Source organism: Lactuca sativa, chromosome 5, assembly GCF_002870075.4.
Source record: "Lactuca sativa cultivar Salinas chromosome 5, Lsat_Salinas_v11, whole genome shotgun sequence".
Classification (NCBI taxonomy): domain Eukaryota; kingdom Viridiplantae; phylum Streptophyta; class Magnoliopsida; order Asterales; family Asteraceae; genus Lactuca; species Lactuca sativa.
The window spans coordinates 120,331,242-120,352,636 of NC_056627.2; the positions used below are offsets into that span (position 1 = coordinate 120,331,242).

At 37.7% G+C, this 21,395-nt stretch overlaps 1 pseudogene; it reads right to left on the reverse strand.

Moving 5' to 3' along the window:
• Positions 1 to 8,837: 8,837 nt before the first annotated feature.
• Positions 8,838 to 20,469, reverse strand: LOC111882819 (uncharacterized; annotated as a pseudogene).
• Between the last annotated feature and the right edge of the window lie 926 nt (positions 20,470 to 21,395).

The following is a 21,395-nucleotide window of genomic DNA, read 5'->3' on the forward strand; positions in this document are numbered from 1 at the left end:
GGTATAAGTTTCAAGTCGGTTATTTTTAAGGGTATTTTAGGTGATGTCATTTTCATATTGTTATTTACTATATAACTTATAGAAATTATAATTGCTAATATTAATGGTTATTTTGTTCCCTAAATGTATCATATTGTTCTTACTCCGCATCCAACAAACAAAATTCTAACATGCATTGAAACTAAACAAAACACTCAATATATTTTGCATGTTGCGCTGTCAGGCCAAATTTTTAATTCCACCAGGTCTGATGCGGGTCCTCAAGAGATGGATGTTGGGCTTAATTTGATTTCTAATGAGATGAATATTGGTCATGATTCAACGGTTCATGTTCTAATGACACACAATAAATAAAGAGTTAATAACAAAAATGTTCAAATATGCTTTCTGATTTTAATGATTTCAATATAGAATTTAAACTTTTTTCGGTTTTGGCTTATATTGAAAGGTTCTGTATCGAATTTGGACCCCTGAATTTTCAATTTTGATCATACTTTCAAGGTTTCATATTAACTTTTGGTTCTTATTTCAAAACTGAGATCCTAAAAAATACGTTTGTTTTTTACTTATTTATTTGTGTACCCTTAAAACTGCCATCAAAATCCACAAAAGAAATTTATTATATAAAGAAAACCCAAAAATAAATAAATAAATAATAAAAATTTGCTCAATATAATAAACAACATGTAGTACGAATAACTATTATATTGGTTTGTTGACGTTTCCAATATTTATTTATGTAACTTTTCATTTATTTATAACAAATGATTTTTATGCATACCTAAAACGGAGGACACAAAATATAATCAATTGTTTTTATGTAAAACATTTTAGTAGGTGAAGAAAAACCTTATTTTCCTCTCATTAAAGTTGATGTTTAAATAGTTGAGGAAATGGTTGTATCCCGTTTCGAAGACATTATCTAACTTTCATTAAAATGGCAATTTGATTTTGTTTAAGTTTCACTTTCCACACACCAAGCTCTTGTCAATCATGCCTTATACCCCTTCCAATACATTCACAGTAGTATCTAATTTTTCACTTAAATGCCAACGTTTACTTTTCCGTCCGAACAAAACAACCTTTATCACCTTCCCAGTCATTTTCATCCAGTTCATTTTACAATTAGTAAAACTAAAGGAATTGTGACTCCTTAAATTCTAGAAGAATGTATTTTGAAAATACGTGAGAGAAAGAGATATGAATTATGAGTGCATAAACATGTATAACAAAAACTCAACGAACATACATTATATTCAAGATCAAGGATGCAAAGAGGCGGTATATTATATGAATTTCAATTCTTGTTTAATATATAGATCATAGTGATTAGTCATTACTCTGGATCTACCAACTAAAATATACTTTTTCCTTCAGATGATAACATATAACATATAGGTCATTTCATACTCTGAAAAAGAATGCATCTCCCATGGAGATCTTCGATTGCCACCATTGGCTTGACCTGAGGCATCGGATACTGACCGCAACCTCATGTCCATCCACAAAAGAATGTAGCCAAATTGTAAGGGCTCTTTTTCTGTTGATGAATATTCATGTCACTTCCAAAACACAATCAAACAAGCCAAGCTTCAATATCATTTCATGCTCTGAAAAGGAAACATAACTCAATCAAAGTTCATCAAAGGCATAAATATGTCAAAAATTCAATTAACTTTTACCTGCCTAATTATCTGATTCCTAAGTAGTCACATGTAAACTTACAAGTTCTAGCAAATATTTCCGTCTCTTGGTTTACCATTGTAACATCCTTCAAAGAACCAAAAAGACAATCATAGTAATATAGTTATTTACAACAAAGCAATTATACAAAACTACAAACTCAAGTGTACTACAATAATTCACCAGTTTTACATCATGTAACATCATGCATTTGTTTTCTTTCAAACTCATTCATCCATCATTCTAAAAATCCAATCAAACCCACGCTAAAAAAACTCATACATCTTTATCATCCACTATGAGGTTTTCGGGGGTATTGTTTTCTTTCACCGTCTTCATTTTCTTTTATAGGCATGTACATCCATACATGAGTTTATCAATCTTTTTTTGTAATTTATTCATAAAATATTTAATAGTTTAAAAATATACCATAATACCATACCCCCGAGACACCACATACCATATAATATGCTACCTCTTATAACTTCCTTACAACTACACCTAAAATCATCTGCTCTGTTTTTAACACATTCTGTGTTTTTTTTGGTTGTTCCATCACATGTTCTTCCCCCTTTTGAACTTTCCCTATCATGAAGATACATTCACTTGTATTAGCTAAAGACAACCCATATATTTTAACGCTTAATACCCCGATATACATGGAGATGAAGACATTTAAGTTGTGAAACTACTAAGCAAAAAGATTTAGGGATCAAATACAAATTTAAAGGATGGATGTGCAAAACCTAAAAGCTCATCACACGTGAGAACCTGAGACGCACCAAAAACATCATTGGGTTCCCTCGTGAGTTCTCTGTCTGAGATGATTCTTGCTAGATTCTTTCACGGTGACCTAAAAATCATCAAATCGACAAAAGAAAAAACAAAAAATAAAAAATAAATTGATTCAAAAAATCGATTTCGGGTTCAAAGAATAAAAAATAGACAAAAGGATGACTCACACAGATACGTATAAAACACAACACAATTGAGTTTCATCTGAATATAAAGGAGTGAGAATATGATATACCTTGAGCGCTGTTGACAAAAATTCCCGATTACATACTTTTGACATGTTCTTCACCGAGAGGAGGAATATCACTCGACATGATGTATTTTCTTTGCTTTAAATGCCCATTTTTTTCGGAGTTTATCGATTTGGTGGTGGCTGGATGAGAGATGGAGAGATTTTAGGGTTAGAGAAAAATGAGTTGTGAGATAGAGACATAAGAATAAGGGTTTGTGTTTCTTCATATGGTTGTCTGTTCAATAGATCAGACACACTGTCAATCCAACACCGTGTGAACGTGAGAGGCAAAATTGACGGATCCGCTCGCGAATAAAGAAGGAAAGTAATTAATTTGATAAAATGGTAACCGTCTGTGTGTATGTATATATATATATATATATGTATGTATGTATGTATATATATTTACTTATACAAATGATGCCCCTTTGGTTTTCAAAGTTTTATTGCAACAAAGTTACGTTGTGAATTTACTTGTACACGGTTACAATTTAGACCGTGCTTGTTCCAAAATTTTCTTGTTGTCACACGTACCTACAATACATTGTGTGTGTGTGTGTGTGTGTGTGTATATATATATATATATATATATATATATTCAAATACACTAATTATAGTTAGGTACACCTAAATAAAAATAATAACAATAAAATATAGTAATACCAACCAAGCAACCAAGTGTGACTTACAAGAACTCGAACTGATCATCACCATCTGTATGAATATGTGTCACCGTGTCAGGATTATGTTTGATCAAATGGTGGAAATAAGTCGGAAGTTTGGTAAAAGAATCTTGTTTCGTACCCCTTAACAAAAACAATGCATATTGCTTCACATGCCAAGTCTGATGGTATGAGATATTGATTTTCAATTGAGCATTCATATCATGAATAATATCTTGTCCTCGATATACTCAACTATAATCTTCAGCCAAAACATCAGTAAGATATTCACCCAAAACATGTTTGTTTGTTTGTTTGTTTGTCAAATGATTCAGTTGCAAAATTTACTACAAGAAAAACAACATTTTTACGACATGCAATGTGTGTCATAAAAAGCTCAGATGACATGCAAATACGTGTCAAGGAAAGCCTTGTCATAACGAAAGACGACACGCTTTTGTGCGTTGTCTATTTACGACACGCATTTACAACGCTCATTTACGACATGCAATGAGTATCAAGGAAGACCCTGTCATAAAGGAAGACAACACGCATTTTCGTTTTGTAACCTTACGACGCGTATTTAAAAGGTCATGTCATAAATGAAGATGACATACATTTTTGCGTATCGTAATCTTAAATGTTTAAAAAAAATATTATTTATAGATTTTACTAATTTTCAAATTAAATTTGCATTTATTGTCTCATAATAGAAAATGAAATATCATATAAAAAATACAATTCATTGCATAAAATTTAATTTCATACAAATAATTGTTCCATGGAAAGATAAAACAAATCAATAGAATTTGTAACAGAAATTTACAAACTAATTAGATACAAGAAATATGAAAAGCTTGAAATCCCTAAGATTAATAGTTCTAACAGAAGCTTCACGTGAGATACATAAAGTTGGACTAGTAAGCAAGGATGTTCCCGAATCCACAATAGCATAACAAAAACATCAACCACTTCAGGCTTTTCATTTCCATCATCCATCAAATTGAACAATCAAATGAGACATGGGACCGGTCAACTGTAAATAAAAAATTATCTTATTTCCAATATTTTATAATAAAGTAAAGAAAAAAACTACACATTGAAATCTGTAGATGTTTTCATCATGAAGAAGCACATGTTTGTAAGATCGATTTTTCCAAAGTGAATAACACGTAATATTACCTGTTTGACAAGTTTATAAATTAATTTATCCAAAGTGAATAACACATAAGATTGATTCCCTAAAATTACACGAAAATCGTCTTCAAACATTGCATTATCAGCTGACCCGTCAAGCAAGTTATATGAGGCACTCATAGATCTGTAAATATTTTGTTTAATTAAGATTTTTATTTAAGTGAAAAAAAAAAGAATTTATAATAATGACCTTGTACAGAGATTTAGAGAGGAAGTGTCTTTGTTGGAGCTTCTCCACTTTGTTTCAGCAGATGTTGAATTGAATTTTGCTAATGAAAGCCTTTCATATAAAACTTGAAAAAAAAAAGTTAAAATTAATATATATATATATATATATATATATATATATATATATATATATATATTGAATATTGAATATTCTTACTTGATAAAGCCTAAATATGGAAGTAATCAAAGTCGACAACGGTATTTTAATATTACAATACTACATTATCATTTCTCACTAAGATATATATCAAGTTAGTATTATACTATTATATACTTAATTAAAAATACTTAAAACTCAATTTATGTTTTAATTTATTTAACATTTTAATGAAATTATAGGTTTTTGTTGTCGATGTGCTTTGTGTTCAACCTAAACCGAGTTACAGGCCATATATAAACATTTGTGTCGGGCAAGAGTGTTATTTGTGCATAAACATCATCTGTTTCTGGTTCAACCTGAAAAAATGAATCTAGAACTAAATTACTTAAATACACAAATGGATTATGAGTATTAGTCTCTGAAAAAGACTAAACTACCCTCACTAACTTACCCAAAAGTGAACATTCATCACTTTACATAGTATTTTGGCTGGTAAGTTAAATGATGGGAGCTTTAGGTCTAATAGTTTATGCATGGAAGCCTCAAGCTATAAGAATAACCAAAAATTTGTGTCATTGCATGTGGTCTTGAATTAAAAAGAAAAGATACACATGAAAGGTAGAAAATGAATTCTTGAAAGGAAATTGAATAACAAACCTATTCCATGTGGCCTTGAGGGAAGTAATAAACACGTTCTCCTTCACGATGGACATTGACAAGGGGGCCAACACAGGCATGGCATAATTTTTTGTATATGGCATCACCAGAGGATCCTGAAACACTAGATATAACAAAGTGTGAATACTAAAGCATAGTCTTGTATTGAGTAGCCGTAACAAGCACAAACACCAACAATAACCAGAATGATAGTCAGTATGTAATTAACAAGAACTCCATAACATTAATCAAAAAGTACTAGTCTACTACAAGACATATCGGATGTAAGACACTGGTATTCCACCTCCAACATCATCAAGAAAGCAGTGGATGTTCCATTTTTAGGCAGTACTGTTCTCGATCAGCACCACATTGATCACATGAATGGCAACACCCGACCATATAACCCACCTTGACATGCTCTCCTACTTTGACTTTTTTGACCTTGCTACCCACCTTAACTTGCTCCCTATTTATAATCTACTATATATAATAATAAAAGTAAATAAAGTCAATCAAATTCATCTAACATAAAAATGAAGCAAGAAATTTACTTACTTTGAAGGCTGAAATGTGAGTGTAGGACATTTTTTCTTTGCCTGAGTGTACAACTATGAAAAGGATGTTTTCCCTAAAATATCAAACTTTAATACAGAACAAACAATTGGCTTAGGGTAAAATAAATAAATTAATATTTAACGCATACCTCAAAAAAGCTATGAATGTCATTGAATCGTGATAAGGTGATGTTCCATTTCAACTTCAACAAAGTTGCTATTGATCCCAATGACATCCAAAGGAAGAACATAACCATATTTCTACATATTACATTCCTTTTTAGAATCAAAACAACTGAAATGAAGGTTTGATAAGGCAACGCGAGGAAATGAGATTCAGAAAGACAACCTTTGAAGAAAACACTGTAATATTTGTTACTGTTGTGAATGCAGAATGTTGAAAACTCTTAACACAAACATACTTAGTACACATTCCAATAGATTAAGATGAGATGAAAGAAAGTGGAAAGGCAAACCTCTGTTGAACCGGAGAAATTGCTTCCCTATAATCAACAAGAGTTCTACAATATTATAATTGCTTTCCAACAAAAATTAATCTTCGGTGGTCTAGTGTGGGATACCTTCTTTGCCCTTTTCTGCATTCAATAAGATAGTTAGCAAAAGGTAACAAAAGCTGAGGAGAATATAATTAAGTCATTGACATTCATAGCTGCAATTAGAAAATTATATCTTCCCTTTTGTTTAGCTTGATATATCTTAATCTATGTGTGTTTTTTTGTTTATTACAGCAAACTCAGATGATTCACGTTAAGAATTAGGAAAAAAAATCATTTCATCAAAAGTATGTTGCTGAAGATTATATTATACCTGAAAGAGTTGATTCCATATACTTGTTTTCCTTAGACTCAGAGGATGCTCATCCTCTGTATCTCGGACCTTGAGAGTAAACCCTTGCCCTCTTTTGTCTTTTCACCATTTTGAGAAGATGACTGACTAGCCACAATGATATCATGAGTGTTTCATATATATATAACCAAAAAGTTTGTCAAGTAGTGTAATTTTAACTAAAACTTACTGGATTATTCAAAAGATCTTCCTTAAAATGCTTATGTTGAGACCTTTTCTTGGCCAATTCAGATGCCCGAAGCCCCTTGTCACTGGGAAGATATGATAACAGCCACTGAAAACATGCACATATTACAAATTAACCATCCTATTCCTTAAATAAGATAGAAATCATGAAGAAAATGATGCTATGATGCCTTAATATCTACAACAGAAAGTAACCAAACCTTCCAAACAGTGGATCGAATACCAGCACCGTCTGGAATGCCTAGTGAAGCAAGTCTTTTCAGTTCTACCATATTTATGATCTTCCTCGACAGCTACATTACATAGAAGTAAACAGATGAATCAAAATTAACAGCTCAAGGAACATATTGGTTTGTTATCATTACTAATTACTCTCGTTCCTTCTTAATTTCACTATGATCACATTTAGATTACCATAACACTCAGTCAATCTTCTGTTCCTTATTGAATCAACAAGGATGATCAAATTATAACCCTAAATAACCAAATTCTAACTGCATATGTAAGCAATTGCTAACCTCTTGTGATAGTTGTACTTGGCGAGAATCGTCTTCAACAGGAGAACTAATGTCATTACCACTACTATCACTACTGGTCAACGGATCCTTCACTTCTGTCCTTGGAGCCAGAGTTGGAGTTGGTTTAGAAGGGGATTCGGGTCTAATTACACTAGGCGACGGAAACGATTCACGTGGCTCGTTCATGGAATAATCAAAGGAAGTAACGGAGGGAGGTTTGGAAGGGTAAGTATCGATGCGATAGGCGCGCGACGGTGATCAAGATGGCGACGATTGGGATAGAGATTTAGCTGGTGAAGGAGTGGTTGTGGTCGGAGCAGACCACATGGAATTGTTGAGCCAATCAGGTACTCGTTTATTGACCATGTTCTTCGATCTTTTTTGAGATCTTTGCTAGGGTTTGGAGGAATTGTGTGTGTGTGGATTGTTCTTTCGATTTTTGTGATAGATGTAAGACTGCGGCCTTTGTGTCATCGTCTTCTTCGTGGAAACTGGTCACATGCCAAATTCGTGCTTCTTACGAGAGAAAGAGGAAGGAGAGATTGGCTCTGTGCAATTTTACAAGAGATAAGGCCGATCCAGAGGAGAAAGTGCAGAAGCAGGGTATTCAAGATTTTAGAATTTTAGAATTTTAGAGGATCAGTCTTTGAAAACATTTATTTAGGTAAAAAAAATATATAAAGCGACATTTGTAGATGACACACACTTAAAATAGACGCTCTCTGTATTTTTAATTTTGTTTTGTTTGACACTCATTTTAGGGCACGCAAAAATGTGTGTCCTCTATCCTTCAAATTTTGGAAAATTGAAATTAATTTTTAAAGCACACACAAATGTGTATCCTCTATCAGTGTGTGTCATTATTTGCATGTCATTAAATGGTTGTTTTCTAGTAGTGATTGTTGAAGAACATCTGTGTACGTCAACAAACTTATTCACTTGGAAAAGTCCGCCATAATTTTTAATTCCTTTTGCTCTTAGTAACTAAGATTAATTTTTCCCAACACACACAACCTCATACCTTGATTTGGTTGATCCACTTGTCCTCATCTGAAACCCTTTTAGAAGACATTTTTTCCCAATCGCCTGTTTTTTATGGTCTTGGTTCATAAATATATGGAGCCATTCAATATTTTGATGATTGATGTCTACCATCTATGATGGTATATCTTCATTAACATTAACTAGACATGATGGTAGAGGGTGCATACCGTGAAAAAGGTTATTGGAAAACTTAGCTTTATGTTCATCACCCAACTCGTCTCTATAAGAATTGCTTTCTAAGTCGGTTATATCTAAAGCTACATCAACAACATCAACAAAATCCTCATAACCATGTACATTTTCATCATTCTAAATCATAACTTTTTTTTCTTTTTACTATTATCTACTCCACCCCTATACATAACTTTAACTTCTTCTTAGAGAGCATCAACATAACAACCACACACGTTATTAAGATATGTACCAACATCATCATCACCAACGTACTTGTAATTTCAAGATCCACATGGTGAATGGGTGGATACCTCACATTAACATTTTCAGCAACACTATGAAACCGAGGGAAACTAGGAGTTATGAAAGTGCATATTAGATTGTTTCTCCTTTTATCATTGCATAAGTTAGTAACCGGCTCATTTCCCCTCTCACCACCCTCCGTAACCGCATCACCTTCATCAGCCACTACAAAGACTTTCACAACCCTTCCTCAAATCGATTTGATTACGTTGATCAACATTCTAACATCCATGTCTTCAACTACAGCTATATAATGATTCAATTCAGGATGATGGAAACTGTGACAACCCAAATTTATTGTCGTTACATAATCCCGTTTTCACTAACGGAATTCATCTTTATGTATTAATTTCCGAAAAATTTGGAGTCGTCAATAAATAAATATCTATTTATTTATATTTTCTTGACATTATCATTTTAGTATAAGTAACTATAACTTGTAAGTGTTAACCCCGTTTAACCAAATAAAGTTATATTACCTTTCAACCACTTCACCCGGGTAAAAAGTTTTAACCCCGTTAAACTTTAGCATCGGGTAGCCGTGTACCAGGTGCAATACCCGAGGCATATAAAAAGGAAGTGTACACCACTTGAACACTCTTTACCACCCTCTCACTCTCTCTCACTACTTTCTCTCTCTAGACTCGACCCCGACCCCGAAAACCGCGAATTCCGGCTTCCTAACGTAAGAGTTTCTTCCCTATCTTGTTCTAAACGTATTCCATTGCATTTAGAGCCCAAAAATCATAAGAATTAGTGGAATATATGGAGTTTACGGCCTAGGAAGCCCCTTAGGCCGTAAACACCCCAAATCATGACCAAAGTCCCCATTTCTCTTCTTTTAAGCCTGGATACTAGTTAGGGTTTGTACCTAGGAGCCTTTGATCATCAAAACCATAAGTTTTAGAGCACTCAAAAGGGTTTACGGCCCAAGCACATGCGTAGGCCGTAAACACCCTTTTTCCATGTTAAAAGTCCCGTTTTTCCTTCCCTTAGGCTTGTATACTAATTAAGGAAATTACCTAGATGAGTTTGGACACCAAAACATAAGATTTTAGGACCTAAAAGAGAGTTTACGGCCCAAGCACATGCGTAGGCCGTAAACTCCCAAATTTGCATGTTTAATGCCCCAAAAACTCATCTAAGGCATGCTAAAATTTAGTTATGATTTAAGGGAGTGCTTAGGACCATTTAACAACTCATTTTGAGGGACAAAATGGAGTTTACGGCCCAAGCCTAAGCTAGGACTGTAAACTCCCCTAAATTCAACCAAATGAAGGTTTTAAACCCCCAAATTGGTCCTAGACATTTACTAGAAAAATATGGAGTTGATTTGAGGCCTTAACTTTCACTTTTGGAGGAGAACAAGAGTTTACGGCCAAGCCTAGGGGCTTACGGCCGTAAACTCCCAAGGAGTGGCCTTTGGGCCGTAAACTCCAAGGGAGTAAACTCTTGGACTCCCCTGTAAACCCCTCTTGGCCTTGTACAATTCCCGGGAACCCCTTCTAAGCCCTAAGACCCCGAATCAATGCTAGAATATCTAAATATTTTAAAGAAAAGCACAAAATGATTAATTTCTTGTAAAATACATATTTCATATGATATTAGGGTCTTGAAAGGTGCACAAGTCCTTATTTGGTACGAAACGCTCAACCGACACTTTCACCCGATTTACTCGGTTTCCGGTGAGTTCATACCCCTTTAATGAACCTTTCGAATGTTTTTATATGTTTTAGGGGGGGGGATACAAGTCAAATATACAGGTTTATGGAAATTAATCACATGTGATTCACTATCCGTAGTTCAAATCACATGTGATTCACTATCCGTAGTTCAAATCACATGTGATTTACCGCTATGCTTTATAAAAGGAGTTACGTTTTCAAAACTATTTTGGATAAATAAACAATTTTCTAAATGTTCCCTTTGGACAAGATTTTTATTAAATAAATTTTTATTACAAAATGTAACCACACTAATATATTTATATAAGTAAGACTTGAAGGACTTAGGACCGATAACTCGCCTTATTTCCTGTTCTTGTTTGATTGTGGGCTTAGGGTAGTTGTTATCCGTCCGACTGTCGTTGATTTCTTAGTTATATATCATGTATATTAGTGTTGGATACAAGTATTTTCATTTCATCCGATGCTTAAACCACTAAATTGACAAGAATCATACACACTAAGTTAACTATAATAGGTATAGTTAAGGCCACTACTACTCGCTATAGCTACTACTCTACACACTATAATACACACTATTACGAGACTATACACTAATAAGAGAACACACTATGCGCTATACAAAAGACTACTACACTATAATACAAGAGAAAGTACTAATCCGAAGATAACACACTAACTCACTATGAGATACTCTATTCGCTACACACTACGTCCAGAGTTTTCCGACAGGAGAACGACGCTACATGTATAGATCTATACGAGGCAGACACTATAACATCCCGACTGTTAATTTCAGTCCGAGCCGTGCCGGCCCAGGGATGCCGCTACTTCACTACATTGTGCTTGACCGGGAAGGTCATGGGATCCTCTATTATACACACTATTGGTAATATACAAGGAATATACTATAACCACACTAAAATACTAAACTAAGGGCTAAGTTAGTATCCCGAAGTAATCAAGTATCTAACACTAAAGGAAGTTTGCACCACTATTATTGACTTCAGGCAGAACCTACCATATTGCATTACTTATTGGAGATTCACTATTATACTTTTACAATAAATGGTTTTCAACGATAAAAATTACATGTTTCTTAAAGGTTTTTACTTGCAATGTAATTCTGGAAAATATAGGATTTTCTAGGTTTTTCTACTACTTATGAATGTAAATTGCAGCTTTTCATACTATCGGTTCTAATGCTTTTTATACAAAAACTCACACTAAGCTCTTATGAACTCTCTAGCTTTATGCTGATGCTCGTTTTTAAAATAACTTGTATCCTCAGGTCAAAGATAGACAAGTACAGGTGCAGCATTTTGGAGAAAGTGGAGCATACAAGATCCATCTCTTATTTTTGTATTACTTTTAGTGTTTGTTGAACATTACAAAACACACATGTAAATTAAACTCACTATGTAATGCAATGGTTGTATGTTTCTTGTTTTTACTATTATGCAATTGTGATGATACTGTACATGACGTCCTCCACCCCGAAACATATTCCGCCGTTATCGGTTTTGGGGTGTGACAGATTGGTATCAGAGCATTGTTTATAGTGAATCAAGTATATCAACCTATAAAAGATATACGAACTATAAACACTTCGGGACTAAAACACTCTGACCAAGAATATATACTGTTAAGTATCTAAAAGATTTAACTAAGTATATATATACACACATCACTATAAAACACAGAAGTCAATATCACCCTAGAATAAAACAAAAGTATTAAGATTGTTGGATAGCACAATTGGGCTTAGAGACATATGATCACATTTGGGGGGATGTAGCCTAATCAACTACGTTTTCCTGGGAGTGACTAGGATGTGCCTAAGCTTGGTTGTGGTGTTGCAACAAGTCTAAAAACTTACCAACACTACCACAATAACGTTACCATAAGAATACTATAGGAGTATTTTGTACCTCTAAAACATACGTATGTGATAACTAAAAGGGTCGTTACTGGTAGGACAATAGTTGCTAAGTGGATACGCCACTGTTACATGTGACTAGGGCGCTATAGACTCAGAATCTGTAGCCTTTGCTTCATTCCCTGTTCTTGTTTGATTGGGGGTCTGAAGTTAGGGTTGCTTATTCGAAGGACTATCTTGCTTCGGTTACATGTAATCGGTATGCACTACGCAAGTATTGGGTTGACTAATAACGATTCATCTTATAAGTATCTTAGAGTAGTACGTCTATTAACCTTTCCTTTCCCCTTTCTCGCGTAGATAGCATGGCTAGCTTCCACCATCCCGGTGATCCGTACTATCCAAACCAGGGCAATGGAGGATGGCTCGATGAGGAGTCAGACAATGGTCACCCGATCCCTTTGGATGATCATCATGCTGAAGGCTTCTCGGATAGCTCGAGCTCCGAACAAGAAGTTAACAACCAACCTCCTGAAGCTCTGAACCCCAACCCCCGTCCGGCATTTTAGGTTCCCACTCCTATGTGGGCCATATCCTTGCACCGATGGAGCGAGGAGCAGGGTCAGCCTTTACCTTACAATGGAGACCGAAGCTTCTACAACATAAGCAAAGGAGGATCAGCGGATCGGGTTCTGCCCATCATGATCCGAAGGATTGCTAGGAATGTCGAGCAGGGTCAAGCTGCTATTGGTCGAGTTGTAGAAGTGGATGCCAACTCGAATCTCAACATGGTTCGCATTCGCCAAATCGAAGAAGCCATGGACAGGACAAGGAGGACCAACGAGGCTCTGCAGCATCAGCTGGCTGCATCCTGAGCCGAAGTTAGGGAACTCCGAGCACGCCAAAGGACTCATGATCGACACCTTCAAGAAGTTATGCGTCAGCTAGCGGATCTGAGGATTCACCCAACAAGTAACCGTCGCCAGTAGAAGACGTCTAGTTACCTCACTCTTTTGTTTAAAGGACTAGCCTTTCCTCTTTATGTTCCGTAGATCTCTTGTCTGTAAACATTCCTAGCTTAAAAATACTCTAACTAGACCACTAAACTGCCAACATTTTCTTTATGGTTTGATGTAAGACCTACTGTTAGGTCAATTTTCATGAACTTGTGTTACATCATTAATACCAGTATATTGGCAGTTAATTACTCTATTGCTATGACTCTCATTCTGATCTTGGGTTATGTTGATTTAATCCATGAAACATTTTATTCACATTTGTACTAGACTCTTACTATTGCTATCCTTTCTATGATCTTCCAGTGAAAGATGCCTCCATGAAAGCGTCCAAGCAGAGGAAGACCAGCAACTCAAACCCCTCCTCCACCACCTCTTCCTCCGCAGTTCGATCCAGTGTTGTTCCAAACAGCTGTGACCGCGACTGTGACAGCAGCCATGGCCCAAATGAACTCCGGAGACGCAAGCGGTGGTAACTCCAGGTTTGGTGAAGTCCATCAATGAGTGCAGGGATGCACTTTAAGGACTTCATGAACTGTAAACCTACCTTCTTCGATGGTACCGGAGGAATTCTAGCATTATCCCAATGGTTCGAAAGAACTGAAGTTGTGTTTGAAATGTGCTCTTGCCCCGAAGAGAGCAAAATCAAGTTTGCTACTGCCACCCTTACCAACAGGGCCCTGACATGGTGGAACGGCCATGTCAGTGCACTCTCCTTGGTTTCAGCCAATGCCATGGGCTGGGATACTCTAAAGGATCTTATGAGGAAGGAATACGGCCCTAGGGGCGAAATCCAGAAACTTGAGGAGGAACTCTGGAACCTCAAGATGGTGGGGACCGACATAATAGCGTACACGGCCAGGTTTTGCGACTTGGCGGCTATGTGTCCCAATATGATCCCGTCTGAGAGCAAGAAGATTGAACGGTACATCTGGGGTTTAGTGCCCCCATATCGAGGAAATGTTCTAGCCTCACGCCCTACCACCTTCGACAGCGCCAAGGAATTGGCCCAGAGTCTGATCAACCATGAGATCTCTTCTACTCCAACGATAGTAACCACAACTACCACTGCACCACCCGGTTCATCTGACAGGAAAAGGAAGCGTTTGGATAAGAAGAAAGGCAGAAAGACTCAAACCCCCTCCAAGGACCAGCAAATCGTGGCGGTCCATGCTACCACCACTCCAGCCGCACCTGCACCAACAAGGGCTTACGTTGGGAATCTGCCCAAATGTCCCAAATGTCCTTTCCACCACCACGGCCCATGTCGTGAATTGCAGTGCTCCAACTACGGCCGGAAAGGCCATACTGTTTGATTTTGCAAGGCCCCTCCCAAACCTATCTCATAAGTTCCTGGTTCGGGAGTGACCCCGACGTGTTATGGTTGCGGTGAAGCGGGTCATTTTAAGAAGAACTGTCCGAAGGCTGCGAATGCTGGGGGAACTGGAAGGCTACTCGCTATTGGTTACAACGAGGCGGTAGCAGATCCCACAGTAGTCACGGGTACGTTTCTTCTCAACAACTCTTATGCCTGTGTCTTATTCGATAGTGGTGCAGAAAGAAGCTTCGTAAACCAAAACTTTAAACACTTACTCAAACAATCTCCTCAACCACTAAAAGAAACATTTGTTGTAGAAATGGCTAACGGGAAGACAGAAAGCTCTAACGAAATCTACATAGGTTGTACCCTCACGTTAAACGATCAACCATTTCCAATCGATCTTATACCAGTCTCAATCAAAAATTTCGATATCATTGTTGGTATGGACTGGTTGAGTCTTCATCGTGCCGATATCCTATGCTCCGACAAAGCCATTCGCCTGAATCTTCCAAATCACGAAACCCTATTGATCTATGGAGATAAACTGGGTACGAGCCTTCGTATCATCTCCAGTATTCATGCTCATAAATACTTGCGCAAGGAATATCGTGCCTTTCTTGCTCACATTGTCGACACTAGCCAGAAATCGAAAGATCCAAAGGACCTTCCCGTTGTATGCGAATTCCCTGATGTTTTCCCAGAGGATCTTCCAGGTCTATCTCCCAAACGTCAGGTTGAGTTCAGAATCGACCTAGTCCCAGGAGCTACTCCCGTAGCTAAGTCGCCCTATCGTCTAGCGCCTGCCGAAATGCAAGAACTATCTGGTCAACTCAACGAGCTGCTCAACAAGGGTTTTATAAGACCGAGCTTCTCACCTTGGGGAGCTCCGGTCTTGTTCGTGAAGAAGAAGGATGGATCGTTTCGAATGTGCATCAATTATAGGGAACTCAATAAACTCACAGTCAAAAATCGTTATCCTCTCCCTCGTATCGACAATCTATTCAACCAACTACAAGGAGCAAGTTACTTCTCCTAGATTGATCTTAGATCCGGGTATCACCAGTTACGGGAGCTTAAGGAAGATGTCCCGAAGACAGCCTTCCGAACCCGTTACGGGCATTTTGAGTTCGTAGTGATGCCCTTTGGACTGACTAACGCCCCCGCAATATTCATGGACTTGATGAATAGGGTGTGTCGTCCATATCTAGATCAATTCGTCATCGTCTTCATTGACGATATACTCGTCTACTCTCGAAGCGAGGAAGAACACAAGGATCACCTGCGACGAGTCCTGGAAACGCTGCGATCAGAGAAGTTATATGCGAAGTTCTCTAAGTGCGAGTTTTGGATCCAAAGAGTTGAATTCTTAGGACATGTGGTTAGTGAAGAAGGAATTCACGTGGATCACTCCAAAATTAAAGCTACTGAGAACTAGTCAGCACCGAAGACGCCTACAGAAATTCGCCAATTTCTAGGCCTCGCTGGCTACTACCACAGATTCATCCAAAACTTCTCTCGGATTGTGAAGCCTCTCACCATGTTGACACAGAAGGGTGTATCATTTGACTGGGAAGAGAAACAGGAGAAGGCATTCCAGACCCTGAAGCGAGCTTTATGCACCGCACCGGTATTATCCCTTCCCGAAGGGACATAGGATTTTGTTGTATACTGCGATGCATCAAATCAGGGGCTCGGTTGTGTCTTGATGCAACGAGGTAAGGTCATTGCCTATGCCTCAAGACAGCTAAAGACACATGAGGTGAACTACACTACTCACGACCTCGAGTTAGGAGTGGTCGTCTTCGCACTAAAAATCTAGAGACACTACTTGTATGGGACGAAGAGCGTGGTGTACACTGATCACAAAAGCCTCCAGCACATACTGAACCAGAAATAACTCAACATGAGGCAGCGTTGATGGGTCGAACTACTCAGTGATTACAATTGCGAAATCCGATACCACCCGGGGAAAGCCAACGTAGTAGCAGACGCCCTGAGTAGGAAGGAGTATTTTGGACGAAGAACCAAGTCATTGACAATGAATATCCGTTCGCATCTATCCGCGCAGATCAGGGAGGCTCAGCTGGAAGCCTAAAAGCCTGAGAATGTGACGGGAGAATCCCTGCGCGGAATGGATAAAAGTTTGGAGGTCAAGGGTGACGGAGCCTACTACTTCATGGACCGAATCTGGACTCCGCACCATGGAGGTTTCAGAGACTTGGTCATGAGGGAAGCACACAACACTCGCTACTCCGTCCACCCAGGTTCAGATAAGATGTATCTGGATCTCAAAAAGCTATACTGGTGGCCTAACATGAAAGCTGAGATCGCTACCTTCATGAGCAAGTGCCTTACTTGCGTGAAGGTCAAGGTCGAATATCAAAAGCCATCAGGACTCCTCCAACAACCAGAGATACCGGAATGGAAGTGGGAGCAGATTACAATGGACTTTATAATCAAGCTACCCAAGACAGCGGGTGGGTTGGATACCATTTGGGTCATCGTCGACAGATTGACCAAGTCTGCGCACTTCCTACCCATCAAGGAAACGGACAAGATGGAAAAACTCACAAGAATATACATAAAGGAAATAGTGCGGCTACATGTCGTCCCTATATCTATTATCTCGGACAGAGATAGTAGATTTACCTCTAGATTTTGGCAATCATTAAAAAAGGCGCTAGGGACGAGGCTGAACATGAGTACAGCCTACCATCCGCAGACTGACGGACAAAGTGAGAGGACGATCCAAACTCTAGAAGATATGTTGCGAGCTTGTGTGATCGACTTCGGTAAATCGTGGGATACACACTTACCTCTTGTGGAGTTTTCCTACAACAACAGTTATCATACGAGCATCAAGGCAGCTCCATTCGAAGCCCACTACGGCCGGAAGTGCAGATCCCCTCTGTGCTGGGCTGAGGTGGGTGACACTCAGTTAGCTAAAGGACGAGTTCCTGATAGCGCTCTCACTGGTCCGGAGATTATTCGAGAAACGACCGAAAAGATTATACAGATTCGCGAATGATTAAAAGCCGCTAGGGATCGACAGAAAAGCTACGCAGACAAACGGAGAAAACCCTTGGAATTCCAGGTGGGAGACCGAGTCCGTTTGAAGGTCTCGCCCTGGAAAGACACGAAACGCTTCGGAAAGCGTGGAAAGCTAAACCCGAGGTACATAGGGCCTTTTGAGATCCTTGCTAGAATCGGCCCTGTAGCCTACAAACTCAACCTACCCCACGAGCTAAGTAACATACATCCTACCTTCCACGTCTCAAACTTGAAGAAATGCCTGTCCGACGAGACTCTCGTGATACCCCTCGATGAGATCAAGGTCAATGAGAGCCTCAACTTCGTGGAAGAGCCTGCGGAGATTATGGATCGAGAAGTAAAACGAACGAAGCAAAGACGCATCCCAATTGTGAAAGTTCGGTGGAACGCCAAGCGGGGACCGGAATTCACTTGGGAGCGCGAAGATCAAATGAAACTCAAATATCCCCATCTCTTCGCTTAGTAGTATTGTAATACTTATCTGTATGAATTCTAAATTTCGGGACGAAATTCCCCTAACGGGGGGATGATGTGACAACCCAAATTTATTGTCGTTACATAATCCCGTTTTCACTAACGGAATTCGTCGTAATGTATTAATTTCCGAAAAATTTGGAATCGTCAATAAATAAATATCTATTTATTTATATTTTCTTGACATTATCATTTTAGTATAAGTAAATATAACTTGTAAGTGTTAACCCCGTTTAACCAAATAAAGTTATATTACCTTTCAACCACTTCACCCGGGTAAAAAGTTTTAACCCGAAGAAATTGCTTCCCTATAATCAACAAGAGTTCTACAATCTTGTAATTGCTTTCCAACAAAAATTAATCTTCGGTGGTCTGGTGTGGGATACCTTCTTTGCCCTTTTCTGCATTCAATAAGATAGTTAGCAAAAGGTAACAAAAGCTGAGGAGAATATAATTAAGTCATTGACATTCATAGCTGCAATTAGAAAATTATATCTTCCCTTTTGTTTAGCTTGATATATCTTAATCTATGTGTGTTTTTTTGTTTATTACAGCAAACTCAGATGATTCACGTTAAGAATTAGGAAAAAAAATCATTTCATCAAAAGTATGTTGCTGAAGATTATATTATACCTGAAAGAGTTGATTCCATATACTTGTTTTCCTTAGACTCAGAGGATGCTCATCCTCTGTATCTCGGACCTTGTATCTCGGACCTTGAGAGTAAACCCTTGCCCTCTTTTGTCTTTTCACCATTTTGAGAAGATGACTGACTAGCCACAATGATATCATGAGTGTTTCATATATATGACCAAAAAGTTTGTCAAGTAGTGTAATTTTAACTAAAACTTATTGGATTATTCAAAAGATCTTCCTTAAAATGCTTATGTTGAGACCTTTTCTTGGCCAATTCAGATGCCCGAAGCCCCTTGTCACTGGGAAGATATGATAACAGCCACTGAAAACATGCACATATTACAAATTAACCATCCTATTCTGCATTCAATAAGATAGAAATCATGAAGAAAATGATGCTATGATGCCTTAATATCTACAACAGAAAGTAACCAAACCTTCTAAACAGTGGATTGAATACCAGCACCGTCTGGAATGCCTAGTGAAGCAAGTCTTTTCAGTTCTACCATATTTATGATCTTCCTCGACAGCTACATTACATAGAAGTAAACAGATGAATCAAAATTAACAGCTCAAGGAACATATTGGTTTGTTATCATTACTAGTTACTCTCGTTCCTTCTTAATTTCACTATGATCACATTTAGATTACCATAACACTCAGTCAATCTTCTGTTCCTTATTGAATCAACAAGGATGATCAAATTATAACCCTAAATAACCAAATTCTAACTGCATATGTAAGCAATTGCTAACCTCTTGTGATAGTTGTACTTGGCGAGAATCGTCTTCAACAGGAGAACTAATGTCATTACCACTACTATCACTACTGGTCAACGGATCCTTCACTTCTGTCCTTGGAGCCAGCGCTGGAGTTGGTTTAGAAGGGGATTCGGGTCTAATTACACTAGGCGACGGAAACGATTCATGTGGCTCGTTCATGGAATAATCCGAGGAAGTAACGGAGGGAGGTTTGGAAGGGTAAGTATCGATGCGATAGGCGCGCGACGGTGATCAAGATGGCGACGATTGGGATAGAGATTTAGCTGGTGAAGGAGTGGTTGTGGTCGGAGCAGACCACATGGAATTGTTGAGCCAATCAGGTACTCGTTTATTGACCATGTTCTTCAATCTTTTTTGAGATCTTTGCTAGGGTTTGGAGGAATTGTGTGTGTGTGGATTGTTCTTTCGATTTTTGTGATAGATGTAAGACTGCGGCCTTTGTGTCATCGTCTTCTTCGTGGAAACTGGTCACATGCCAAATTCATGCTTCTTACGAGAGAAAGAGGAAGGAGAGATTGGCTCTGTGCAATTTTATAAGAGATAAGGGCGATCCAGAGGAGAAAGTGCAGAAGCAGGGTATTCAAGATTTTAGAATTTTAGAATTTTAGAATTTTAGAGGATCACTCTTTGAAAACATTTATTTAGGTAAAAAAATATATAAAGCGACATTTGTAGATGACACACACTTAAAATAGACGCTCTCTGTGTTTTTAATTTTGTTTTGTTTGACACTCATTTTAGGGCACGCAAAAATGCGTGTCCTCTATCCTTCAAATTTTGGAAAATTGAAATTAATTTTTAAAGCACACACAAATGTGTATCCTCTATCATTTTGTGTCATTATTTGCATGTCATTAAATGGCTGTTTTCTAGTAGTGATTGTTGAAGAACATCTGTGTACGTCAACAAACTTATTCACTTGGAAAAGTCCGCCATAATTTTTAATTCCTTTTGCTCTTAGTAACTAAGATTAATTTTTCCCAACACACACAACCTCATACCTTGATTTGGTTGATCCACTTGTCCTCATCTGAAACCCTTTTAGAAGACATTTTTTCCCAATCGCCTGTTTTTTATGGTCTTGGTTCATAAATATATGGAGCCATTCAATATTTTGATGATTGATGTCTACCATCTATGATGGTATATCTTCATTAACATTAACTAGACATGATGGTAGAGGGTGCATACCGTGAAAAAGGTTATTGGAAAACTTAGCTTTATGTTCATCACCCAACTCGTCTCTATAAGAATTGCTTTCTAAGTCGGTTATATCTAAAGCTACATCAACAACATCAACAAAATCCTCATAACCATGTACATTTTCATCATTCTAAATCATAACTTT